General features: G+C 46.3%; 1 protein-coding gene across 2 annotated transcripts in view; it reads right to left on the reverse strand.

The window, feature by feature from the left end:
- Positions 1 to 24936, reverse strand: part of INTS13 (integrator complex subunit 13) — a 560030-nt gene that overhangs the window by 446951 nt on the left and 88143 nt on the right. The gene's annotated exons all lie outside the window — the stretch shown is intronic.

Here is a 24936-nt window from a genome sequence, read left to right on the forward strand (position 1 = left end):
ACATCACTCTGACTGCTCTGTTCTTCAGTTTGTGAGCAAATCGAAGGCATGCCCGAGCCTCTAGACGGTTGATGTTCCACGCTTACTCTTCTCCGCGCCACCGCCCTTGTGCGGTGAGTCCTTCGCAGTGTGCTCCCCAGCCGCTCAGGCTGGCATCTGTGGTGAGCAGAGTCCACGTGGAGGAGGACATCCTCGACCCCTTGCTCATGTGGTCGGACTGCAGCCACCACCGTAACTGTGTCCGGACTCTGGCAGGCAGAGGTAGGTGCGTGGAATAGTTCCGTAGACGAGGGCTCCAGCGAGAGAGCAGGGAGTGTTGTAGAGGTCTCATATGGGCCCTTGCCCAAGGTACCACTTCCAGGGTGGATGCCATGAGGCCAAGAACCTGCAGATAATCCCAAGCTATGGGCCGACTGGCTCCCATCAAGTTCTAGATACGCGTCTGAAGTTTCAACCTTCTCTTGGCAGTGAGACTGACTGCCTGTGTGTTTAACTGTACTCCCAGGTATTCCAGTGACTGGGAAGGCTGTAGGCAACTCTTGCTGAGATTGATTACCCAGCCCAAGCTTTCCAGAAGGGCGATCACTCTGTCGGTTGTCCGATGACTCTCCTCTCGTGATTTTGCCCTGATCAGCCAATCGTCTAGGTAGGGATGGACCAGAATTCCTTCCCGCCTGAGGGCCGCTGCTACCACGACAACCACCTTGGTGAAGGTCCGCGGTGACGTGGCCAATCCGAAGGGCAGAGCCCAGAATTGGAAATGGCAACCCAGAACCTTGAAGCGTAGGTAGCGCTGATGATCCGGATGGATCGGGAAATGCAGGTATGCCTCTGACAGGTCTAATGCCGTGAGGAATTCTCCTGGCTGTACTGCGGCCTTGATGGAGCGCAGAGTCTCCATGCGAAACCTCGGGACCCGTAAGTATCGATTGACTGACTTGAGGTCCAGCACAGGCCGAAAGGTGCCCCCTTTCTTGGGTACCATGAAATAAATGGAATAGTGTCCAGAATTCACTTCCCAGGCAGGTACTGGGATGATGGCTTTCAAGGACAGGAGCCTCGCCAGGGTAGCTTCCAATGCCGCCTTCTTGTGTATGGGACATGAAGATTCCACAAACTTGTCCGGAGGGAGATGATGAAAGTCCAGATAATATCCCTCCCGGATAATGGCGAGGACCCACTGGTCCGACGTGATCTCGACCCATCTGGGATAGAAGAGGGTTAACCTGCCCCCTATGGCTCCGTCCCCCAGATGAATCGGCGGATTCTCATTGGGAGGCGCGGCCGGGACCTGAGGCCGGGCCCGCTCCCCTCTTGCGCTGCTTGGTCCGAAAGGACTGATTCCTGGCCTGAGGCCGTGGTGCCTGGTAGCGACCCCTGTAAGGAATGAAGCGCTGTGAACTCCTGCCCCTGGAGGGCCTTGGAAAGGTGCGCTGGCCCCTTCTGAACCGAACTTCCGGCAGTCTAGGCACTGGAGAGGCACCCCATGTACTGGCCAGTTTATCAAGGTCACTGCCAAAGAGGAAAGAGTCCTTAAAGGGCAATCTGGTGAGGCGTGTCTTTGAAGGCGCATCAGCTGACCATCTCTGGATCCAGAGCTGCCTCCTGGCGGCTAGGGAGGATGAGATCCCCTTAGCTGTTGTCCGGACCAGGTCTGATGCAGCATCCGTGAGGAACGAAAGAGCTGACTCCATGTCAGCTTCTGGAGCGTTGTTCCTAACCTGTGACAAACAGGCACGCGTCACCACTGTGCAGCAGGTCGCGATCCGCAAAGATAGAGCTGCCACCTCAAAGGTCTGTTTCAGAATGGCGTCCAGTCGCCGGTCATGAGGCTCCTTGAGGGCCGTCCCCCCTTCAACTGGAATGGTAGTGCGCTTGACCACAGCGCTAATCAAGGCGTCCACCTGAGGGCACGCCAGCAGGTCCTGGATAGCCGGTGCCAATGGGTATATGCCCGTCAGGGCCCGGCCCCCTTTGAAGGAAGCCGCTGGTGCCGCCCATTCTAAATCTATCAGTTGTTGTGCCGCTTGCAAGAATGGAAAATGGCGGGCTGTAGGACAAAGACCTTCCAGCAGGGGGTTCTGCGCAGAGGGTACCGTAGCGCTGGGACCTGTAATATCCAACTCCGCCAGACACAGACACTAGGTCGGAGAGATCCTCCTTAGGGAAGAACCGCCTCATGGTTCTATATGGCTCAATCCCTGGGGGAAGTTCCCCCTCGTCCGGGAGTTCGGACTCATCCGGTGAAACCTCCTCGTCTGACTGATCTGGACTGTCCAGCGGCGGGAGGACCCGCTCACGATAAGGGCGTGAGGGGTCCAGGAACAGGGTCCGCAGGAGCCGCCACCGCAGCAGCAGCCGAAGCAGCCGCCGCAGTCACAGCCACCGCAGGAACCGCAGCAACCGCAGGAACAACAGGAACAGCAGGAACATCAGGAACCGCAGGGCCTGGACGGGAAGCCGTCTGCATCTGTACAAAGGCATGAATCCCCTTAAAGAGATCCACCCAGGAAATGGAAGCAGCCTCTAATCGCCGGGGTACAAAATTCCCCGGGATTCCCGATTGGTCGAGACTGCCCGCTAAATCCGGGGTAGCCCCTGGGGAACTGTCAGCAAATCGTGGCTGAGACTGGTCCTGGCCCGAGGGTCCCACGGCCTCCTCACATTGGGCACATAGGGAGTCTGGCTCTTCACTGTGCGTGGCTCTAAGCTGGCATGCAGAGCAGAGGCCAAGGGCTTTAATGCCTGAGGCAGGCGGCGCCGCCGCTGAAGACGCTGAGGCGTTCTGTTCCATGGAAAGTATGCGCTGAATGAGAAGCGGCAATAATATATGCTTAATAGAACAGGCGCACAATAATAATAATATGCGGCAGCAATATGCGCTTAATACAACAGGCGCACAATAATAATAATAGGCGGCAGCAATACGCGCTTAATACAACAGGCGCACAATAATAGTATGCGGCAGCAATATGCGCTCAATACAACAGGCGCATAACCAGAATAATATGCAATATGTTCTCAGCAATAGGCGGCCATGAAAGCAGCTTAATTGGATGCAATATGCTCTCAGCAATATGCAGTTAGCAATACACGCTCAATGGTATGCAATAGGCACTCAGCAATAAGCAGTTAGCAATACACACTCAATGGCCTTTAATAGGCTCTGAGCAATAAGCGGTTAGCAATACACGCTCAATGGCATTCAATAGGCTCTCAGCAATATAAGCAATAATAAGGCCTCGTGATCGCTTACTCTTACCTCCAGACGGCCCAGGCACCGGCCACGAGGCTTCCGCTTCTCCTCCTCCCCGCAGCAACAGCCAATTAAGAAGGCTGCAGGGCTCCCACGTGACAACACGGAGGTGAGTGGGGGTTTTAAACCCCAGCACTCCCCTTGAGAACCCCTTTGCTGCCGCGATCGACTGTCCTGTTAATTGGAGAGGGAGGACACGGCGAGGACCTGCGCAACCGGCGCCCAGGCCCACCGGGGTAAGGCCTCGCGATCGCTTACTCTTACCTCCAGACGGCCCAGGCACCGGCCACGAGGCTTCCGCTTCTCCTCCTCCCCGCAGCAACAGCCAATTAAGAAGGCTGCAGGGCTCCCACGTGACAACACGGAGGTGAGCGGGGGTTTTAAACCCCAACACTCTTTCGACTCCCGCCCGCTTCCAGCGCCTACCTCGCCCCTTCTGCCGGGGCTTCTGCGGCCCATCCAGGGCTAGAGCCCGCTCTCTCATAGGTGAGCCGTGTAGAAGTTAGGCGAGCGCTTTCGAATTTAAATTGCGCAGAACAGAAAGAAAGATCACTTCAAAGTAAAAGAAAAGCCAACAGAAGAGACACACACTGTGCGTAAACCACGCCCCCGGAAGGGCATTAGACCAATCAGACTGCTACTGGAGACCTTTAAACAAGCGCATACACCAGTGGCGTCGCGCGTCCGAAGGGGCGCGACCTAAGGGCCCTGCCCCTTAGTGAGCCCCTTGGTGAGGTCAGGGTGAGACTCCAATATTAACGCTTACCATCTTCTCTCAGCATCGCCACTTGTTTTAACTCCAAGCACTCCTGTACTAGACTGACAATCATCCAGCGCTCATCCTTCCACACCAGCAATCATCCAGCGCTCATCCTTCCACACCAGCAATCATCCAGCGCTCATCCTTCCACACCAGCAATCATCCAGCGCTCATCCTTCCACACCAGCAATCATCCAGCGCTCATCCTTCCACACCAGCAATCATCCAGCGCTCATCCTTCCACACCAGCAATCATCCAGCGCTCATCCTTCCACACCAGTAATCATCCAGCGCTCATCCTTCCACACCAGCAATCATCCAGCGCTCATCCTTCCACACCAGCAATCATCCAGCGCTCATCCTTCCACACCAGCAATCATCCAGCGCTCATCCTTCCACACCAGCAATCATCCAGCGCTCATCCTTCCACACCAGTAATCATCCAGCGCTCATCCTTCCACACCAGCAATCATCCAGCGCTCATCCTTCCACACCAGTAATCATCCAGCGCTCATCCTTCCACACCAGTAATCATCCAGCGCTCATCCTTCCACACCAGCAATCATCCAGCGCTCATCCTTCCACACCAGTAATCATCCAGCGCTCATCCTTCCACACCAGCAATCATCCAGCGATCATCCTTTCCACATCCAACACTCGAGGATTCAGCACTCTTTCAATATTCATCAAACTGTACAGACAATCCTCCTCTCGGACAAATTAACCAGCTTTCCTGCGACCACAAGCCACTATGCATATTGGCCTCCCTATTCCAATTCTCCAACAAAGGTCATTTTTCATAAGAAATACGTCTGTGATTTCACGTCCACCTACCTATAAATCACTCATTCCTATCATGATTTCCCCCCTCACACAGACACTAGGCCTAGCTCTTTTTTCTCTGATTTTATTCAATGCTCAATCTCTTACCAAAAAAACAATAATACTCAATGACCTTCTACTGGACATGAAACCCGACCTCTGCGCAATAACGGAAACATGGCTAAAACATACGGACACCGCACTAATAAACCAATTGCCAACTGAAACCCATGATTTCTTTTCTATTCCCAGACAGAAAAAAAAGGGTGGGGGTATTCTCCTTGCAGCCAAAAAAGAGCTGAGACTTACTCAATTCCCAGTACACTCTCCTACAAAAATTGAAGCCGGCTTCTTCAAATCAGACTTGCTACAAATCATTCTAGTTTACGCCCCTCCGGGACTTCTGGATTCAGACACCTCTCCCATTTTAGAAATTATAGCTACTAACATAAACCTTGAGTCTCCAGCCATCATTTTGGGAGATTTTAACTTACATGTTGACGACCCCTCTCCCTCTACAAACTGTGAAACCTTCCTAAACGCCATGACTGCCATGGGATTCAAACAGTTAATCAACAATCCCACACACAGAGCAGGACACACTTTGGATCTCATTTTTGTAAACTCAGGCATCTCACACTCAGCACCACCCATATGCCAATCAGTCCCCTGGTCAGACCATGCACTAATCTCTACCACATTTTCGCTGGATCAATCAAGCATCAAACACGATCCTCAACCTCAATTTACTTACAGAAACCTTTGTTCTTCAAATGAACTTCACGAACACCTTGTCCCAGAACTCCCTCATATAGACATCTCCACGCCTAACTCTGCTCTTAAATCATGGTCTAACATCACAGTATCGGCAGCAAATAAACTCTGCCCTCTGGCAACAAAAAAACCTAAACATAATGCATCCAGAAGACAACCCTGGTTTAACGAACAATTGCAAAAACTCAAACATTCCCTTAGACAAAAAGAAAATAAATGGCGCAAAGCACCATCTCCGACCTCCCTATCAGCCTACAAACTCGCGCTTCATACATACAAGAGCACCACGTTAAAAACAAAAAGGGACTACTATGCTCACAAGATACACCACCTCATCTTCGATTCAAAAGCCCTCTTCACTTACGTCTCGAACTTAACACAAGTCAACTCCTTCGACATTCCTCTCAACCAAGCGCACAAAAAAGCTGAGGAGCTAGCCATCTACTTCAGTAACAAAATCTCCAACCTGCAATCTCTACTAAAACCGAATACCCTAGCTCCATTCAACACATACCACCATCACTGCAAAGACACTGCTATACAAGCTTTCGAACCCATTGCAACATCTGAGACCATGCTAATATTGAAGAAAATGAAACCCTCATCTCACCCATTTGACCATATCCCTTCCAAACTTCTGCTGCTAATACCTGATACCATTGCCAAAACCTTGACTGACATCATCAATTGTTCCTTAGCCCAAGGAGTTTATCCAGATGACCTGAAAATTGCCTCTATCAAACCTCTACTAAAAAAACCTAATCTAAATCCTAAAGAGCCCTCCAACTTCCGCCCAATCTCCAACCTCCCTTTTATAGCTAAGGTTACGGAAAAATTAGTCAACACCAGATTATCTGAATACCTCGAAGATCACAAGATTTTATTCCCCACTCAATACGGCTTCCGGAAATCCTTAAGTACAGAATCACTTCTCATATCTCTGACAGATTACCTCATCATGGGCCTCGACAAAGGTCACGCCTACCTGCTGATACTCCTTGACCTATCGGCAGCCTTTGATACCGTGAATCACTCCCTTCTCCTAAATCAACTAGCGAACATCGGAATAACAGGCTCTGCACTAGACTGGTTCAAATCATTCCTGGGAAACAGAGGATACAAAGTCAAAATACATAACAAAGAATCACAGTTCTATCCTTCCACTCTGGGAGTTCCTCAGGGCTCCTCTCTTTCCCCCACGCTCTTCAATATTTACCTCTTACCCCTATGTCAACTATTAACCAATCTGAACCTCAAATACTTTCTATATGCAGATGACGTCCAGATTGTCATCCCTATCAAAGAATCCCTTATTAAAACTATTAAAATCTGGGAAAATTGCCTTCAAAATATTGACAACCTCCTCTCCAGTCTAAATCTAATCTTAAATTCTGCAAAAACTGAACTCATCATAATTTCCCCCGAAAACAGTTACCTCACCGCAAATCCTCCATCCGGCTTTCAAACATCACACGTAAGAGACCTAGGAGCCATCATTGATAATCGGCTAAATCTTAAATCTTTTATTAATCAAACCACTAAAGACTGCTTTCATAAACTGCACGTCTTAAAAAGAATTAAACCACTTTTCCATTTCCACGACTACAGAACAGTTCTGCAATCAATAATCTTCTCTAAGTTAGATTATTGTAATTCCATTCTATTAGGTCTCCCATCTTCTCATACTAAACCTCTCCAGATGGTTCAGAACACGGCGGCCAGAATTTTGACAAACACAAGAAGAAGAGAACATATATCTCCGATTCTCAAAGACCTACATTGGCTGCCAGTGTATTATAGAATCTTATACAAGTCCATCACCATCATCTACAAAGCATTCCATCAACTCTCTCCGCTTAACCTCCAAATACCATTTAAAAAACATACCTCTACCAGACCTATCAGAGAGTCATACAGAGATTCACTACAGGTTCCACCTGCCAAAACCTTTCACCATACAACGCTCAGAGACAGGGCTTTCTCTGCAGCAGGACCTACCTTGTGGAACTCCATCCCACCAGAACTGAGACAGGAACCCTGCCTTCCTACATTCAGAAAAAGACTCAAAACCTGGTTATTTATGAAAGCCTTTCCAGACACAAATTGAACTTTCTCTCAACCAAATCAACTAAGACCTCCCCTCAGGGTAAACATAAACTCTAACAACTCCATAATGTTATTTCTCATTAAATGAGCAGGTTTTTTATGTTGCTTTTATTATATACGGTATATTATATACGGTATACTATATATACGGTATGTTATATATTATATATTATATTATATTATATAAATTTATTATATACGGTATATTACCTTGTTACTCTTTTTATCACATTGTTAATTTTCTATCGCTTTCCTTACGTTCCAATTTGCATTATGTCCCTGTTTTATTGTAACTGCTATTTCTTCTTATATCACATGTTAATGTTATAAGTTTTTCTCCTCTTGTCACACCCTGTTAATTGTAAACCGACATGATGCGACTCCCATCGCGAATGCCGGTATATAAAAAATTAAAATAAATAAATAAATAAATAAATATGCGGTTAGCAATACACGCTCAATGGCATTCAATATGCTCTCAGCGATAGGCGGTTAGTAATACACGCTCAGTGGCATTCAATATGCTCTCAGCAATAAGGCAAGATACGCACAAGGAGGAATAGAGCCGCGCCTATTACGGGCGCTCAATACCTGAACAAGGCCCACAAAATGGCGCCCTCCACGGCGTGCCACGCCGCCGATCCTCTGTTCCTCGGAGACCAGAAATAAGAGATGTATGCCTTACCTGATCCTCGGCGCTTCCCGGCTGGAACCCGGGCGGTCTCCGGCTGCGGGGGGAGAGGGCAAGTACCTTCACCACCGCGTTTGAGGATATGCACCCGCTGCCTCGTCCACGCCGGGACCGAGGCGCCTCATATGCCTCATCCGAACCTCGCCCGGGGGCTATGTCCCTGCCGCGATTCGGCCACCGGACCGAGGACTTAGACCTCCGGGGGATCACGGAAATCACCCCGGGAAACTCTACTGGGGGAGGGACCTTAGGGTATCACCGCAGGAGTGCGGGGCTCAATGTTGTAGAAGTTGTCGTTGAAAGAAAGAAGAAAGTAGAAAATAGAAAGTAGATTTGGAAAACACGCTCAGCGAGCGTGCAGGCTCTCCAAACTGCTTTGGAGACGGAAATTACTAAGTTGCTACGCTTCCTGTGGGGGTATATATACGCCCGTGCTGACGTCAGATCCGTCTCCAACTGCTAGCACGCGGATACTATACCCATTCGTTCTGAGTCCATCTGGCTACACGCCAGGAAAAAATTTTGGTTTCCAGATTACTCATTGAAACTTTCAAGTTCATTAAGACTACCTATATATTTTCCAAGATCTTAACTAAAACTTTTTCAGGTTGCAGGCAGTTTTCTTTTCTCATTACTGAGCCTGCTGCCTCCCCTTTACCGCCATTTGGTGTTGAAGTTAGGGGTTCCGGGGTCAGATATCTTCCTCCGCTGCTCTTCTCTACTGACTCCTGCGGGATATCCCCAGTTCCCCCTCTTTGTACACCTGCACTATAATCCACGCCTTCATCCCCAAAGTTAGGTGTCAATTCCACAGCTTCGGTAGGAGCTGTCACCTCTGAATTCGAGTTTTGTTCAGGTTTAGGCGGTTCTGGAGTCATGGGTGCACCGGGGCTTAGTGAGATGTGATGTTCCTGTGGCGACAATACCTGATCCTGGTTAGCACCAAGTTCGGAACCTTCTCCCGGTATTGTAGCATTTAATAAAGTGAGGAAGCCTTCAATTAATGGCTGAGTAAGGGCAGAACTAGGAACAGTCGGGGTCTCCGGTCTTAGTCTGCGGTATATTATTCACAACAATGTATTTATTCTCAGACCTTCTCAAAACTCACCACTTGCCTATCTTAGATCTCTAATATGAGGGCAGAGAGAGTAAATAAAATTCAACTTACTATTTCTTTAGGCCAAAAACAATTCTGTTTTCTAGCTTCAATTGTCCAAATTCCAAACAAAGCCGCGCGCCCCTTTGGCGCACGCCGCAGGGGGGGCCGGTTTTAGCCTTACCGGTCCCTCCCCTCGATGACGTCAGTGGCACGACAGACAAGGAACAAGGGCTGGAATTTCTCGCTGGAAAGCTTCTCTGGAGGCAGGCATAAATTAGAAGAAATTCGGGTGGTCAGGGCCGGGATTCCTCCTCACCCCGACCTGTGGATTGGTTTATATGCATTACTGCAGATGCTGTGAGTATGTTAGGTTGGCTCTGTGTGTGTGACCGAGGTGAGATACCTTACCAGCATGTAAGGGTTTGTATCAGTCTTTTTTGTTGTGCTTTCTCAAGAGGGCATGCATTGGTGGTAAACTCCTCTCTTTTCATAAGTAGGGCTATTGAGCCTGATAGTAGAAGGAGTTTGTATTGCTATTACTGAGATGATACCAGAACCAAATTATCTTTTTTTGTAGGGTTAGTTGTATGGGGAATGTTGTACTTCTACCTTACATCCATTATTGTGGGTTAAGGGGCTTCCTGTGGATGCAAACTGTACTTTTCAATTTAGCCCCATGACTGTCAAGTGTTCAGTGTCAAGCATGTGAGAACTATCAGGTGTGCCCGACAGAAAAAAGGTTGAGAACCACTGCTGCAGAGGGCAGCCTAAGAAGTGCGTGAAAAGCCATTGAGGCCTACCTCGCAGCACGCAACTAAGAAGCCTCAGAATGGGGCCCAGCTAATGGAGGCTGCTCAACCCACCAGGCAGCCCACATCCCTCGACCTCCAACAGAGCAGGACGAATGTCAGAACGGTGTACCGAGCTCAAAGACCAGGAGAAAGGAAGCCCTAACAGAATTCTTCCTACACTATCTCTCTTTTTTTTTCCTTTTAAACACTCATCTGAGTGCAGCCTGACCTGGCTGAGTACAGAGATGGTCTCCAGCGCAGGGGGAGAGGGCATTTGCACCACCGCCGTGCTCGGCTTCCTGCACTGAGAGGAGAGGATCACCTTGCTGGTGGCTGAAAGGAATCAGTAGGTTTTTGCTTGGGACATTGCCCCAATACTTTTGAAAAAGACAATGTTAACTATTTGGGAATATTATTCAGTGTGTTTGTATTTTTAATAGATAGTAAGGCAGCGAATAAACAAGTTAGACCGTTTGTATTTTTAAATGGTCAGTCAGTAAGGCAGCTAGTAAGCAGAACTGAGTGTTTGTATTTAAAAAAAAAAAAAAAAAAGTAGCCAGAAGCTAGAAATAAGCTAGGAGCAGTTTATACCTAAGTAAAAAGGTTGAAAAGTTCAGTTCAGTTACTCACCTTGGAAAAGGTGTTTAGGTAGTGTGATTTGGTTTGATTATATACCAACATTTGATAATCAAGAGAGCAGCGAGTCACTCTGGCTAACTAACTGAAGTTAGACTGTTTGGACATCTGTACTGTGCTTCTAGAATGGTATTTTTTAAACAATGACCACGCCTCTTGCACACTTTTTACTTTTTTAGCTGCTCCTTTCAATTTGGATTTCCCAACCCTCCCACCCCTCGCCCACCCATCCCTAGCTCATCCTTTAATTTATAGGCAGGTGCCACTTTCACAAAAAAAAAAAAAACAAACAAAAAACTTTATTGAGAGTTTGATCAGTCCCTTGTAGGCCACTACCAGACATATAGTGAATTCACTAATACATTTAAAGGACATTAATTAGACACATTCCTACTCCCATAGCAACCTAAAACTTAACTAGGAACTGATCAAAATTGAGATGAAGGCAGCAGTCCAGCAGCAAGAGGGGGGCTTTCCAGTCTTTTGCAATGAGTGTCACATGTATGAATTTTTACCCACCGGTGAGAAGTTGTACATGTGCTTGCGATGCAAAGAGCTCCTGGCTCTCAGAGAACGAGTCCGATCTCTGGAGGCTAGAGTAGCAGACCTGGAGGAGCTGAGGCAGACAGAGAGGTATATATAGATGAGACCTTCAAGGACATAGTATTCAAGTCCCAACTTCAGACTGGCAGCCCTGGTGCTGCCTTGGAGGAAGAAGGTCTCATGATGGGAGAGCACCAACCAAGTGCAGCAGGAAAGGATCCTGTAGCAAGGACCTGCTCTCCAGGTGATGCATTGTCCTTTCGCACTGAGGATATCTCCCCAAGGCCTACTGCCCAGGAGGGAAGGGTTAGGTCGGCCGTCACAGTTGGTGATTCGATTATTAAGAATGTAGATAGCTGGGTGGCTGGTGGGCGTGAGGATCGCCTGGTAACATGCCTACCTGGTGCGAAGGTGGCGGACCTCATGCGTCACCTAGATAGGATTTTATACAGTGCTGGGAAGGAGCCGGCTGTCGTGGTACATGTGGGCACCAACGACATAGGAAAATGTGGGAGGGAGGTTCTGGAAGCCAAATTTAGGCTCTTAGGTAGAAAGCTTAAATCCAGAACCTCCAGGGTAGCATTCTCTGAAATGCTCCCTGTTCCACGCGCAGGTCACCAGAGGCAGGCAGAGCTTCGGAGTCTCAATGCGTGGATGAGACGATGGTGCAAGGAAGAGGGATTCAGTTTTGTTAGGAACTGGGGAACCTTTTGGGGAAGGGGGAGTCTCTTCCGAAGGGATGGGCTCCACCTTAACCTGGGTGGAACCAGACTGCTGGCACTAACCTTTAAAAAGGAGATAGAGCAGCTTTTAAACTAGAACAAAGGGGAAAGCCGACAGTCGCTCAGCAGCGCATGGTTCGGAGAGAGGTATCTTTAAAGGATACTAATGATGCATTAGAATTAGGGCATCCCGACAGTGAGGTTCCAATAATTAGAAAAGTAGTCCAAGTGCCTGTAACTAAAAACTCACCTGAGCTAAAAAATTCTAACGTATCCCTATCAATAAAAAGCAGAATGAAAATACAAACAAAAAACAAACTTTGAAATGTTTGTATGCTAATGCCAGAAGTATAAGAAGTAAGATGGGAGAATTAGAATGTATAGCAGTGAATGATGACACAGACTTAATTGGCATCTCAGAGACATGGTGGAAAGAGGATAACCAATGGGACAGTGCTATACCGGGGTACAAATTATATCGCAATGACAGAGAGGAGCACTCGGGATGAGGTGTGGCGCTTTATGTCCGGGATGGCATAGAGTCCAACAGGATAAACATCCTGCATGAGACTAAATACAAAATTGAATCTTTATGTGTAGAATCCCTTGTGTGTCGGGGAAGACTATAGTGATAGGGGTATACTACCGTCCACCTGGTCAAGATGGTGAGACGGACAGTGAAATGCTAAGAGAAATTAGAGAAGCTAACCAAATTGGTAGTGCAGTAATAATGGGAGACTTCAATTACCCCAATATTGACTGGGTAAATGTATCATCGGGTCACGCTAGAGCAGTGGTTCTCAACCCTGTCCTGGGGACCCCACAGCCAGTCGGGTTTTCAAGAAATCCACAATGAATATGCATGAGAGAAAATGTGCATGCTATGGAGGCAGTGCATGCAAATGTTCTCTCATGCATATTCATTGTGGATATCTTGAAAACCCGACTGGCTGTGGGGTCCCCAGGACAGGGTTGAGAACCACTGCGCTAGAGAGATAACATTCCTGGATGGAATAAATGATAGCTTTATGGAGCAATTTGTTCAGGAACTGATGAGAGAGGGAGCAATTTTAGATCTAATTCTCAATGGAACACAGGACTTGGTGAGAGAGGTAACGGTGGTGGGGCCGCATGGCAATAGTGATCATAATATGATCAAATTTGATTTAATGACTGGAAGAGGAACAGTGAGCAAATCCAAGGCTCTCGTGCTAAACTTTCAAAAGGGAAACTTTGATAAAATGAGAAAAATTGTTAGAAAAAAACTGAAAGGAGCAGCTACAAAAGTAAAAAATGTCCAAGAGGCGTGGTCATTGTTAAAAAAATACCATTCTAGAAGCACAGTCCAGATGTATTCCACACAGTAAGAAAGGTGGAAAGAAGGCAAAACGATTACCAGCATGGTTAAAAGGGGAGGTGAAAGAAGCTATTTTAGCCAAAAGATCTTCATTCAAAAATTGGAAGAAGGATCCAACAGAAGAAAATAGGATAAAGCATAAACATTGGCAAGTTAAATGTAAGACATTGACAAGACAGACTAAGAGAGAATTTGAAAAGAAGTTGGCTGCAGAGGCAAAAACTCACAGTAAAAACCTTTTTAAATATATCCGAAGCAGAAAGCCTGTGAGGGAGTCAGTTGGACCATTAGATGATCGAGGGGTTAAAGGGGCACTTAGAGAAGATAAGGCCATCGCGGAAAGATTAAATGATTTCTTTGCTTCGGTGTTTACTGAAGAGGATGTTGGGGAGGTACCCGTAATGGAGAAGGTTTTCATGGGTAATGATTCAGATGGACTGAATCAAATCACGGTGAACCTAGAAGATGTGGTAGACCTGATTGACAAACTGAAGAGTAGTAAATCACCTGGACCAGATGGTATACACCCCAGAGTTCTGAAGGAACTAAAAAATGAAATTTCAGACCTATTAGTAAAAATTTGTAATTTATCATTAAAATCATCCATTGTACCTGAAGACTGGAGGATAGCAAATGTAACCCCAATATTTAAAAAGGGCTCCAGGGGCGATCCGGGAAACTACAGACCGGTTAGCCTGACTTCAGTGCCAGGACAAATAGTGTAAAGTGTTCTAAACATCAAAATCACAGAACGTATAGAAAGACATGGTTTAATGGAACAAAGTCAGCATGGCTTTACCCAGGGCAAGTCTTGCCTCACAAATCTGCTTCACTTTTTTGAAGGAGTTAATAAACATGTGGATAAAGGTGAACCGGTAGATATAGTATACTTGGATTTTCAGAAGGAGTTTGACAAAGTTCCTCATGAGAGGCTTCTAGGAAAAGTAAAAAGTCATGGGATAGGTGGCGATGTCCTTTCGTGGATAGAAAACTGGCTAAAAGACAGGAAACAGAGAGTAGGATTAAATAGACAATTTTCTCAGTGGAAGGGAGTGGACAGTGGAGTGCCTCAGGGATCTGTATTGGGACCCTTATTTTCAATATATTTATAAATGATCTGGAAAGAAATACAACGAGTGAGATAATCAAATTTGCAGATGAGACAAAATTGTTCAAAGTAGTTAAATCACAAGCAAATTGTGATATATTGCAGGAAGACCTTGTGAGACTGGAAAATTGGGCATCAAAATGGCAGATGAAATTTAATGTGGATAAATGCAAGGTGATGCATATGGGGAAAAATAACCCATGCTATAGTTACACAATGTTAGGTTCCATATTAGGTACTACAACCCAAGAAAGAGATCTAGGCATCATAGTGGATAATACATTGAAAAAGTCGGTTCAGTGTGCTGCGGCAGTCAAAAAAGCAAACAGAATGTTGGGAATTATTAGAAAGGGAATGGTGAATAAAACGGAAAATGTCATAATGTCTCTGTATCGCTCCATGGTGAGACCGCACCTTGAATACTGGGTACAATTCTGGTCGCCGCATCTCAAAAAAGATATAATTGCGATGGAGAAGGTACAGAGAAGGGCTACCAAAATGATAAGGGGAATGGAACAACTCCCCTATGAGGAAAGACTAAAGAGGTTAGGACTTTTCAGCTTGGAGAAGAGACGGCTGAGGGGGGATATGATAGAGGTGTTTAAAATCATGAGAGGTCTAGAACGGGTAGATGTGAATTGGTTATTTACTCTTTCGGATAATAGAAAGACTAGGGAGCACTCAATGAAGTTAGCATGGGGCACATTTAAAACTAATCGGAGAAAGTTCTTTTTTACTCAACGCACAATTAAACTCTGGAATTTTTTGCCAGAGGATGTGGTTAGTGCAGTTAGTATAGCTGTGTTTAAAAAAGGATTGGATAAGATCATGGAGGAGAAGTCCATTACCTGCTATTAATTAAGTTGACTTAGAAAATAGCCACTGCTATTACTAGCAACGGTAACATGGAATAGACTTAGTTTTTGGGTACTTGCCAGGTTCTTATGGCCTGGATTGGCCACTGTTGGAAACAGGATGCTAGGTTTGATGGACCCTTGGTCTGACCCAGTATGGCATGTACTTATGTCTTTCAGCTGCTCAAGCAGATAAGTCCACATCGGCTTAAAAACCAGCTACCGGACCAAGGTATACCTCTTAGGAACCACGGAAAATCACCTCAGGAATTCTCAACTGGGGGAGGGACCTTATGATATCACTGCCGGAGAGCAGAGCAAATTATTTTTTCTCCGTTTTTCTCCTTTTCTGAAATCAACGCAATCCCCAGTGGGGAAATGCACGTTCACCATCTGCTGGAGATGGAGAATACTGGCAAGCTGATGTCACTGCAGGGGTATATATATACTGTGATGTCGGTTTGGTCCATCTCCTTCTGCTGGTAAAGGAGTATAAACCCACTTGGTATGGATTCATCTGACTAGATGCTAAGAAATGCTGAGTTCCACATCAGGTGCTGCTAAAGGATCTTAGAGTTATTGTGGACAATATATTGAAATCCCCTGTTCCATGTGCAACAGTCAAATAAAGTACTGACATCTATACATAAGGGAAAAAGCACAGGACAGCTTCTATGACCAAGAAGGCTCCTCAACCAGAAAGGCAAGTTTGCTTACCTTAAACAGTGTTTCCTTAGACAGCAGGATGAATTAGTCATGCTGTCTGGAGCGTGCAATGACCAGTCAGTAGGCGGAGTTTTTCTCAGTTAGAACAGAGTTTTGAACTCTGTACAGCTGCTCAGTGAGCTTCCCACATGGTTGCCCTGTTCAGCTAAGTCTCTTGTACCCAAGTGAGATATACGCGGAAAAAAAACCCAACCTGGTAGTATTCGTAGACTGTCTAGGGAGGAAAGAAGGGATTGGATGGCTAATTCATCCTATCTATGGAAACACTGTTTATGGTAAGCAAACTTGCTTTTTCCAGTCGATAGCAGGGCTGAATCAGCCATGCTGTCTGGGAGTCCCAAGCTCCAGGATTGTGTCCATGTAATATGCTTCTTTAGGTGAAGGACACTACCCTCCAAAAACAAGGTAGACAGTCTTATTCAGGTGCAAGGATTAACAGGATTGCCAAACCCAGAGCTGCATCGGAAGATGTCTGCTCTTCAATACAGTAGTGTGATGTAAAGGTATGAACAGAAGACCAGGTTGCCGCTTTGCAGATGTCCAGTAGCGGAACCTTCCTTAAATAAGCAACAGATGCTGCTGTTGCACAAATTTGGTGTGCCTTTGTTGCGACCGTCGCTGCCCGACGGCTTCTCTCCACCTGCCTTTCCTTTCTTGCGGCTCCTCCTGCTGTTGATGGATGCCTGGCTGCCGTGGAGTCTGCCTGCCGTCCTCTCCAGCATCCCCGGACCGGCTTGGGCGCTGCCTCCCGCCATGCTCTTCAGGTACCTTAGGGCGCGTGCACCCTGCGGCCCTCATTCTTATTTCCTCATTGGCGCGTTCCTCAGGGGTGTCCCCCTATGATGACGTCACGCTGCCCGGATATTTAAGCCTACTGTTTATTACTAGCTGTTGAGTTTGCAAGGGTGTTCTTACAGATGGGATTCGCTCTCCGTACCCAGCTACTCTGCCTTCCAACTCCAATTGGACTCTTTCTGCTAACAGGGTACCCGCTCCTCGGGGGCCTCATTTTTTCTTTCAGGTCGCTATCAGGTAACCGGTACTCGTTCCTCGAGGGCCCATGTTCCCTGATTCGCTGCCTGCATCTATCTCCTCTTCTAGTTGGAAGAATTCACTACAGACACCATATCAGTGAGTACTGTTACCATCTACTCCTCAGAGCTGTCTCCCTAGAACCCGGTACTCGCTCCTTGAGGGCCTGCCCCCATTCCAGCACCAGTGCCATATCCTACGTGGAACTGCTGTGTTGACTACTTTGCCAAGTCTCTCTACCTCCAGGGATCTGGTACTCGCTCCTCGAGGGCCAGCTCTCCCTATCTCGGGGTTTCTCCATAATTGGGACTCTGTGAATGTTTTATTGTACTCACTTTCTCAGTTCTCTCCACTACAGCACTGCTACCGGAGAGACTGCTGTTCCAGCGCCCTGGGGAATACTAGCCCAGCTGGGCTACATCATCTACTCACTACTGCCACCTCTGGTGGTTTCTCAAACTGTCTAAATAAATAAAGAACTATCTGTGTTTGTGTGTCCAGAGCTGAGCCTGACCTGTGGCCCCTCATGGAACTTCCCCCCTTGGGCGTGGTCAGCTGCCACAGTGTCCAAAGATCCACCCAAACCTCACTAACTATAACAGCCTTAGGCTTGGTAGTTAAAGGAAGGGCACATTTCTTGTAGCAGAATTCAATGTATTGTGACAACCAACTAGCAATAGTTCTTTTGGAGACTGGTTGATTTGGAGAATTTGGATTAAATGAGAGAAACAGTTGAGATGGTCTGGATTGAGAATGGGTTCTCTGTTTGTAATAAGCTAATGCTCTTTTACAGTCTGAGTGTAGAAGCTTATCCCGGTCATTATGATGAGGCTTAGGTTTGAAGATTGGCAGCGTAATGGACCGGTTAATGTGAAAAGCTGATACCACCTTAGGAATAAAGGATGGATGAGGCCGAAGAGTGACTTTGTCATGGTAGAATTCTAAGTAAGGGAATAATGAACCAAGGCTTGAAGTTCACTTACTCTCCTTGCTGATGTGATGGCTACCAGGAATATCATTTTCCAGGTGAGGTATTTGATGTGGCAGGAATCTAATGGCTCAAAGGGAGGTAGCATTAATTGTTCTAGGACCGTATTTAGATTCCACGGCACTGGCGGCTTTGTGAGTGACGGTCGAAGACGTAGCATGCCCCGCATGTACTTGGAAATTAAAGGATGGTTGGAAATGGGAAAGTTGTTGTGAGAGTGGTGGAAAGCTGCAATTGCGCTAACATGTACATGAACTGAAGCATATGCCAAACCAGCTCAGTAGAGAGTATGCAGATATTCTAGGAGCTGCGTGACTGTTGAAGAGTAGGGGTTTAATTGCCTTGGCTTGCACCATTCTGAGTAACGACGCCATTTTCCGGCATAGTTACGCCTGGTTGAGGGTTTTCTGGAAGCAATAAGAATGTCTTCTAGTGGAGCTGGAAGTCCTAGATGGATTAATACTTGCTGTTCAACCTCCATGCCGTTAGGTGAAGGGAACGATGCATTGGGTGAAGGAGGGACCCCCCTTCCTGAGTTGACAGGTGCAGATGATTTTCCAGTAGAATTGGTGGGCGAATGGATATGCATACCATGGCTGTCTCGGCCATGATGGAGCTATGAGGATCATATCCACTGAGTCTCAGATGCATTTCTGAATTGTTCTTGATATATTAGTGGAATGGGCGGGTAAGCATAGGGTAAGCATGGGATGAGAAAAGCATCTGGAGCACGACGAAGATTGCTTGGGTAGATAGAGCAAAATTTCTGCGTTTGACGGTTGTTCTGTCACAAACAGGTCGATTATTGGGTTGCTCCAGTGTCGGAAAAGGCTGATTGCAACCTCCGGGTTTAAAGTCCATTCGTGTGGATGGAAAATTCTGCTGAGGCGGTCCGCCATGACGTTGTCTAAGCCCGGGAGGTAAGTGGCTTGTATTGAGACTTTGTTCGATATTGCCCAAATCAGTATCCGTAGGGCTTCCTGACATAGTATCCAGGAACCTGACCCTCCTTTGTTTATGTAGAACATGGCAACCTGGTTGTCTGTGTATACCATGAGATGATGTCTTGAATTTGGGAAGAGAAAGTTTGTAGTGCCCTCCAAATGGCTCGAAGTTGCAGAAGGTTGATCTGATGTACGCTCTCCTGAGGAGACCAGAGACCTTGAGTCTAAGTCGCCCAGATGGGCTCCCCAGCCCTTTCTGGATGCATCCGTTGTGAGTGTGATTTGATGGGGAGTTAACTGAAAAGGTGCTCCCAAGGAGAAGTGGTTTGTGTTTATCCACCATTGAAAGTCGCTGCACAGAGGAGGGGCGTGTCAAGATGGCTGCTGTCTAGCAGAGCAGCGAAGGACGCTCGAGGAGAGGTTTTGTTTCTTGTTAAAACTTTCTTTTCAAAATGCCCCATAAAAAAAGAAAAAGGAAGGCTGAGAGGGGTAGGGGATAACTCACCCCTGGTCGATCCTTCCCAGCCTCGAATTGAGGGGTTCTTCGCTGGAGCAACAGCCTCGACGCCGGAAAGCCAGGTCGCTGGAGTTGTGAAGCAGGAGCAAGCGTTCTCCTCCCTGACCGCTGACATTTCTTTAAGCCCCGGTGAGCTGAGAAGGCCCGCTCACCCAGGTAACTTCGACGATTCAGTTCCTGGTATTCGGGGAGTGGCGGAAACCCCTCTGACTGTGCTTCAGAGAGATGTGGAAGCCATTGTTCCAGCAGTAAGCTCCGGAGGGGTCCAAGAGCTTATAGGAGCAATGGGTATGCAACCTGAAACATCTTTGGAGGAGAGAAACCTGGATTCCTCTATTGAAAAAGAACAGGAGCTGAGTTTCCCCCGACAAGGAACTGTACAGAGCGTGAGCAATAGATTCGAAGCAGGAGGAAGCCAATTGAGAGCTCTGACGACTGGCTTACAAATATCAACGTTAAAGGATGGAACTTTGGAAGGTATTTGGATGGCTTTGAAATCCATAGAGAAATCAATCAAGACGTTATCACAGGTAACATTGGATATAAAAGAACAAACTGTGACGAATTATAACTTAACAACAACTTACAACAAACAGTATGAAGAATTGGACAAAAGAGTAAAGTCAACTGAGCAAATACAACAGAAATTAATAATTTCTGAGAAGATTGCAAATAGGAGGTTAGAGGGGTTGGAAAACTCAATGAGAGCTCACAATTTAAGAGTGCTTAATTTTCCAGTGATTCGCCAGATTTCCCCTCTAGAGTTAATTAAAATGTACTTTCATCAAGTTTTGCAAATCCCAGAAGCTGCTACTCCGCTTTTAGTAAAAGCTTATTATCTACAACAAAGTACACCAGCCGAGGAACCAAATCCGGAGCTACCTCAATCATCCATCTTGAATCTGACAAATTTCTTAGAAACTTCCAATGGGACAGAAATAAACACAAGGAAACCTTTACTTATAACCTTTGCTTTCCTATCAGAACGGAATCATGTCCTTAGGTTGTTTCTTAAGAATAGAAAATTACCTTTTTATGGTCGTCCTATATGGATGTACCCTGATGTGATTAAGGTCACACATAAAGTCACACATAAAGTCACACATAAAGTCACACATAAAGAATTCCTTACGATGAGACCAGAGGTTCTTAAGCTAGGGGCGACGTATATTCTAAAATATCCTTGCAAATGCTCTGTCAAGTATCAAAATAATCAATATGTATATTATGAGCCTGAACAACTCAGAGCTTTGAGGTCTCACTCCCAAGTAGCTCAAATTATAGTATCGGCTTAAAGTGAAGATATGGTTGTAGCACTGCTAGATGTTTAGCCTTATTTTCTTTAATGATTAACGATTTTCTTATTACATGCTCAAATTCTGCCCCCATAATTCCTATAATTGTTGATGTTGTATATAGTAAATTGCCACATGATGATTACTTAAGTTTACGAATGTTAATTATGTTTCTGTATCAACATCTTATTTTTCTGTACAAGAGTTTGTTCTTGGGTAATTTCAAGAAAATTGAAAATAAAGAATTGAAAAAAAAAAAGAAAGTCGCTGCGCATTTGTGTTGTAAGACGTATCTTGGTTGAGAGTGCTTGCAAATATTGAGACCACTGATTCTTGAAACCCCACTGTAGCTGGCGCATGTGTAGTCTTGTGTAGGGGACCACATGGATCGCTGCTGCCATATGACCCAGTAGTTGTAGGATTTGGAGTGCCGATGCATGCGATTGATTGTATAGACGCTGAGCTAGTGAGGATAGAGTTTGAATCCTGTCTTGTGGGAGGTACGCTCTCTGATGCGTTGTATTGAGGAGCGCTCCAATGAACCGTAGAGTCTGGGTCGGTTCAGGTTGGACTTTTCGTAATTTATTATAAAGCCCAATGTTTGAAGACAGTTGATTGTTTGTAATATTTGATTTTTTTTTTTTAAGAGTAGCCGGATCTGAGGCTACTACAGCCAGTCGTCCAGGTAAGGAAAAATTTGGATAGAGAGGTCCGGAGGTGAGCCACCACCACCACTAAACATTTGATGAATACTCTCGGGGCTGAGGACAGGCCAAAAGGTAGAACCTTGAACTGATAGTGGTTGTTTTGAGCCTGAAAACACAGATAGTGCCAGGAAGAAGGGTACATTGGTATATGAGAGTAGGCACCCTTCAGGTCTATGGAACATAGCCAGTCGTTGGGTTGTAGGAGAGGAAAGATACTCTTGAGAGAGGTCATCTTGAACTTTTCTTTTTGGATGTGTTTGTTGAAGTTTCGTAGGTCTAAGACTGGTCAAAGACCTCCAGACATTTTTGGAATGAGAAAATAGTGAGAGTAGAATCCCTGATTTTTTCTTGAGAGTGGAATGCTTTGAATAGAGTTCTGCATCTGCAGAGTAAATAACTGTTCCTGAAGATACAGAGAGTGGGTTGATGTACTTCGGAGGGGAGGTACATGAGGGCAGGATGGAAGTGTCAAAATTTATTTGGTAACCCTCTTTTATGATGTTCAGAACCCAACAATCTGAGGTAATCACCTCCAAACTGGCATAAAAATGCTGAAGACGACCCCCAATGTATGATGGTGGAGGTGGCTCGGGACAGCTCAAAAAGATGGAGTCTGTTTTTGAGGGGCTGCCAGTGCATGTTTTTGAGGGCGTTGTTGACAAGGTCGTCCACAGGGTGGATGAGATTGAGGGTGGTATCTCTGGTGAGCATAACTTTGCGCCCGATAGGTGTTGTATGATTTGAAAGGTGCTCGGGAATAGCGTCTTTTCCTGAATAAAGGATAGAATTTCCTAGTGGAGATATGGGGGTCTGCTGGCAATGTTAACGACCGTACAGCAGAAGTTTGTCCCTTTAAAAGGGCAACGGTTTCCCCAAATTTATCACCAAAAAGATTGTCACCTAGACAAAGTACGTCCTCTTTTATTGCGCTTGCTCTCAACCATGCCATGCGCCGTTCCGCTATTGCTGTAGCTGAGGATCTTGCAGAAGATTCAAATGATTCATATACAAAATGAAGTAAATGTCAAAGACCTTCCTCCACGTCTGTAAATGGTTGTGGTAAGGAATCATCCGAAGCCAAACATACTGGACATAATCTCTGGAGGCATTCAAATAAATACTGGATTACGTAAATTGATGGTGTTTGATTTTTGTGGCTAGCATGGACAAGTGGTACACCTTGCGGCCGAAGTCATCCATGGATTTATTGTCTTTGCCTGGTGGAGAATTGGCATGCAGTTTTGACCTTTTGGCTTTTGACAGTGCAGATTCCACTACTATGGAGTTGTGTAGTAATTGCGTGGAATCGTAAATTGTGGAATTATGCATACGATATTTTAAGTCGGTTTTTCTGGATGCGGCTGTGGTGGTAAAAGATTTTCCCACATCTTACGTAGAATTGCATCCAGAACGGCATGAGGTGGCAGAGCTGTTGGCTCCAGCAGCATTTCGAATATTTTTAGTAAGCCTAGAACCTCTGTTAGAGGATCAGGTACCTTTCCTGTTTCAATATTTAAAAAAAGAGCCTACTTTCTTGATGAATTTTGCCTAAGATAGGTCCTCAGGAGGGGAAAAAGGTTCCAGGAGGCCCCCTCAGGAGGATCTGATGGGAATCCGGTGGATGAGCCTGGCGACGATGTAGACCATTGCGAATCTGGTCGGTCTGGAATTGTAGGTGGAGCCGCTGGCTGAGATGGAAGGAGAGGGCTCGGCACTGCAGATGACGAAGATTGAGATGGTGGGACTGAAGGCTGAGAGTGAGAGTGAGCAGACTACAGATCCTGGAAGAAAGTATTTAACGCCTGCGAAATTTGCAATATCGCTTTTGATGCGAGATGATGCTGTGGTGCTGGAAAAGTAAGGGAACGTGGTCTACTAGGTGAAGACCAATCAGATTGAGAACCCTTGCTATGAGGAGTCGTGGTCCGAGACTAGTGCAACATCTGGTTCAGATTCTGTTAGTGGAGCTCTTGATGAATCCAAGTGTTTCGTTTTGTGTGTCTTCTTTCCTTGCTTTTGACCCTGTAGTGAAGAATGAGATGAAGCAGGTGTTGAGTCGAGAGCTTCGCACGTTTCGCATTGTCATGCTTCGAGGCAGAACGTTTTGGTGAGCCGTGTTTCTGTGCGCCATGTGGTGATGTGCGCCATGTGGTGATGTGCGCCATGTGGTGATGTGTCGTGATCCGATGCTCCGTGCACCGCGTCCCGCGCCGTGTCTTCTTATGCCCTGCATCGATGCATCACGCGTCAAACGCCTCGGTCGTTTAGATTTTCCATGCTCCGAGTGTTTCGGCATCGAGGAGCGGGAACGAACGGGTACAGGGCTGTGTGACCCAGACGGCACATGAAGAGTCTTCTGCGCGCGAGGAGTCGAGGCCTCAACTCCCTTCAGCAGCCCTGGTGGTAGTATCGACCTGACCGAGGCTCCAGCGACCGGTTTCCGAACCCGTGGCTGTCAGCAGGTCCGAGAACAGACGCCGGCAAAATTGAGCGTCGGCTGTCAAACCCGCTGACAGCTGCCACTCCTGTCAAAAAGGAGGCGCTAGGGATGTGCTAGTGTCCCTAGCGCCTCCTTTTACTGCGGGCTCTAATTAGCATAATTTTATTTACTGTATTGCGCGCACAGGGCACTGGCCTGTGCGCGCGCCAGGAGAGCGGGCGCTCACCCGCTCTTCTGCGTTTCTTTCTGTATCGGCCTGCTTGAGATAAATAAGGGGGTACCCTGCACGGAGCAGCAGATACTATCATAATAAACTTGCTGGGCAGACTGACTAGCTATCTGGTCCTTTTCTGCTGTCATTACTATGTTGCTATGTTATTACGTATATTATTATGAATTATTTGGAAAGGAATAGAACATAAAACCAGAGACTGAGACTATGATTGTGTCTATATATAAATCCATTGTACGACCACACTTCTGGTTTTCCCATCTCAAAAAAAGATAAAGTAGAAACAGACAGATAAATGTACAGAGAATGGCAACATAAATGATAACATTATGGAATGGCTCCCTTAAGTAGAAAGACTTGACAGTTTAGGATTTTTCAGCCATGAGAAGACATGACCAAGAGGGGATATGATGGAGGTTTATAAAATCCTAAGTGGTGTGAAACAAGTTAATAGTACCAGAACTAGGGAACACTCCATAAAAATAACTGGTAGCAAATTTTAAAAATATTTTTCAGTTAAAACACAATTAAGCTGA

Source organism: Rhinatrema bivittatum, chromosome 4, assembly GCF_901001135.1.
Source record: "Rhinatrema bivittatum chromosome 4, aRhiBiv1.1, whole genome shotgun sequence".
Taxonomy (NCBI): domain Eukaryota; kingdom Metazoa; phylum Chordata; class Amphibia; order Gymnophiona; family Rhinatrematidae; genus Rhinatrema; species Rhinatrema bivittatum.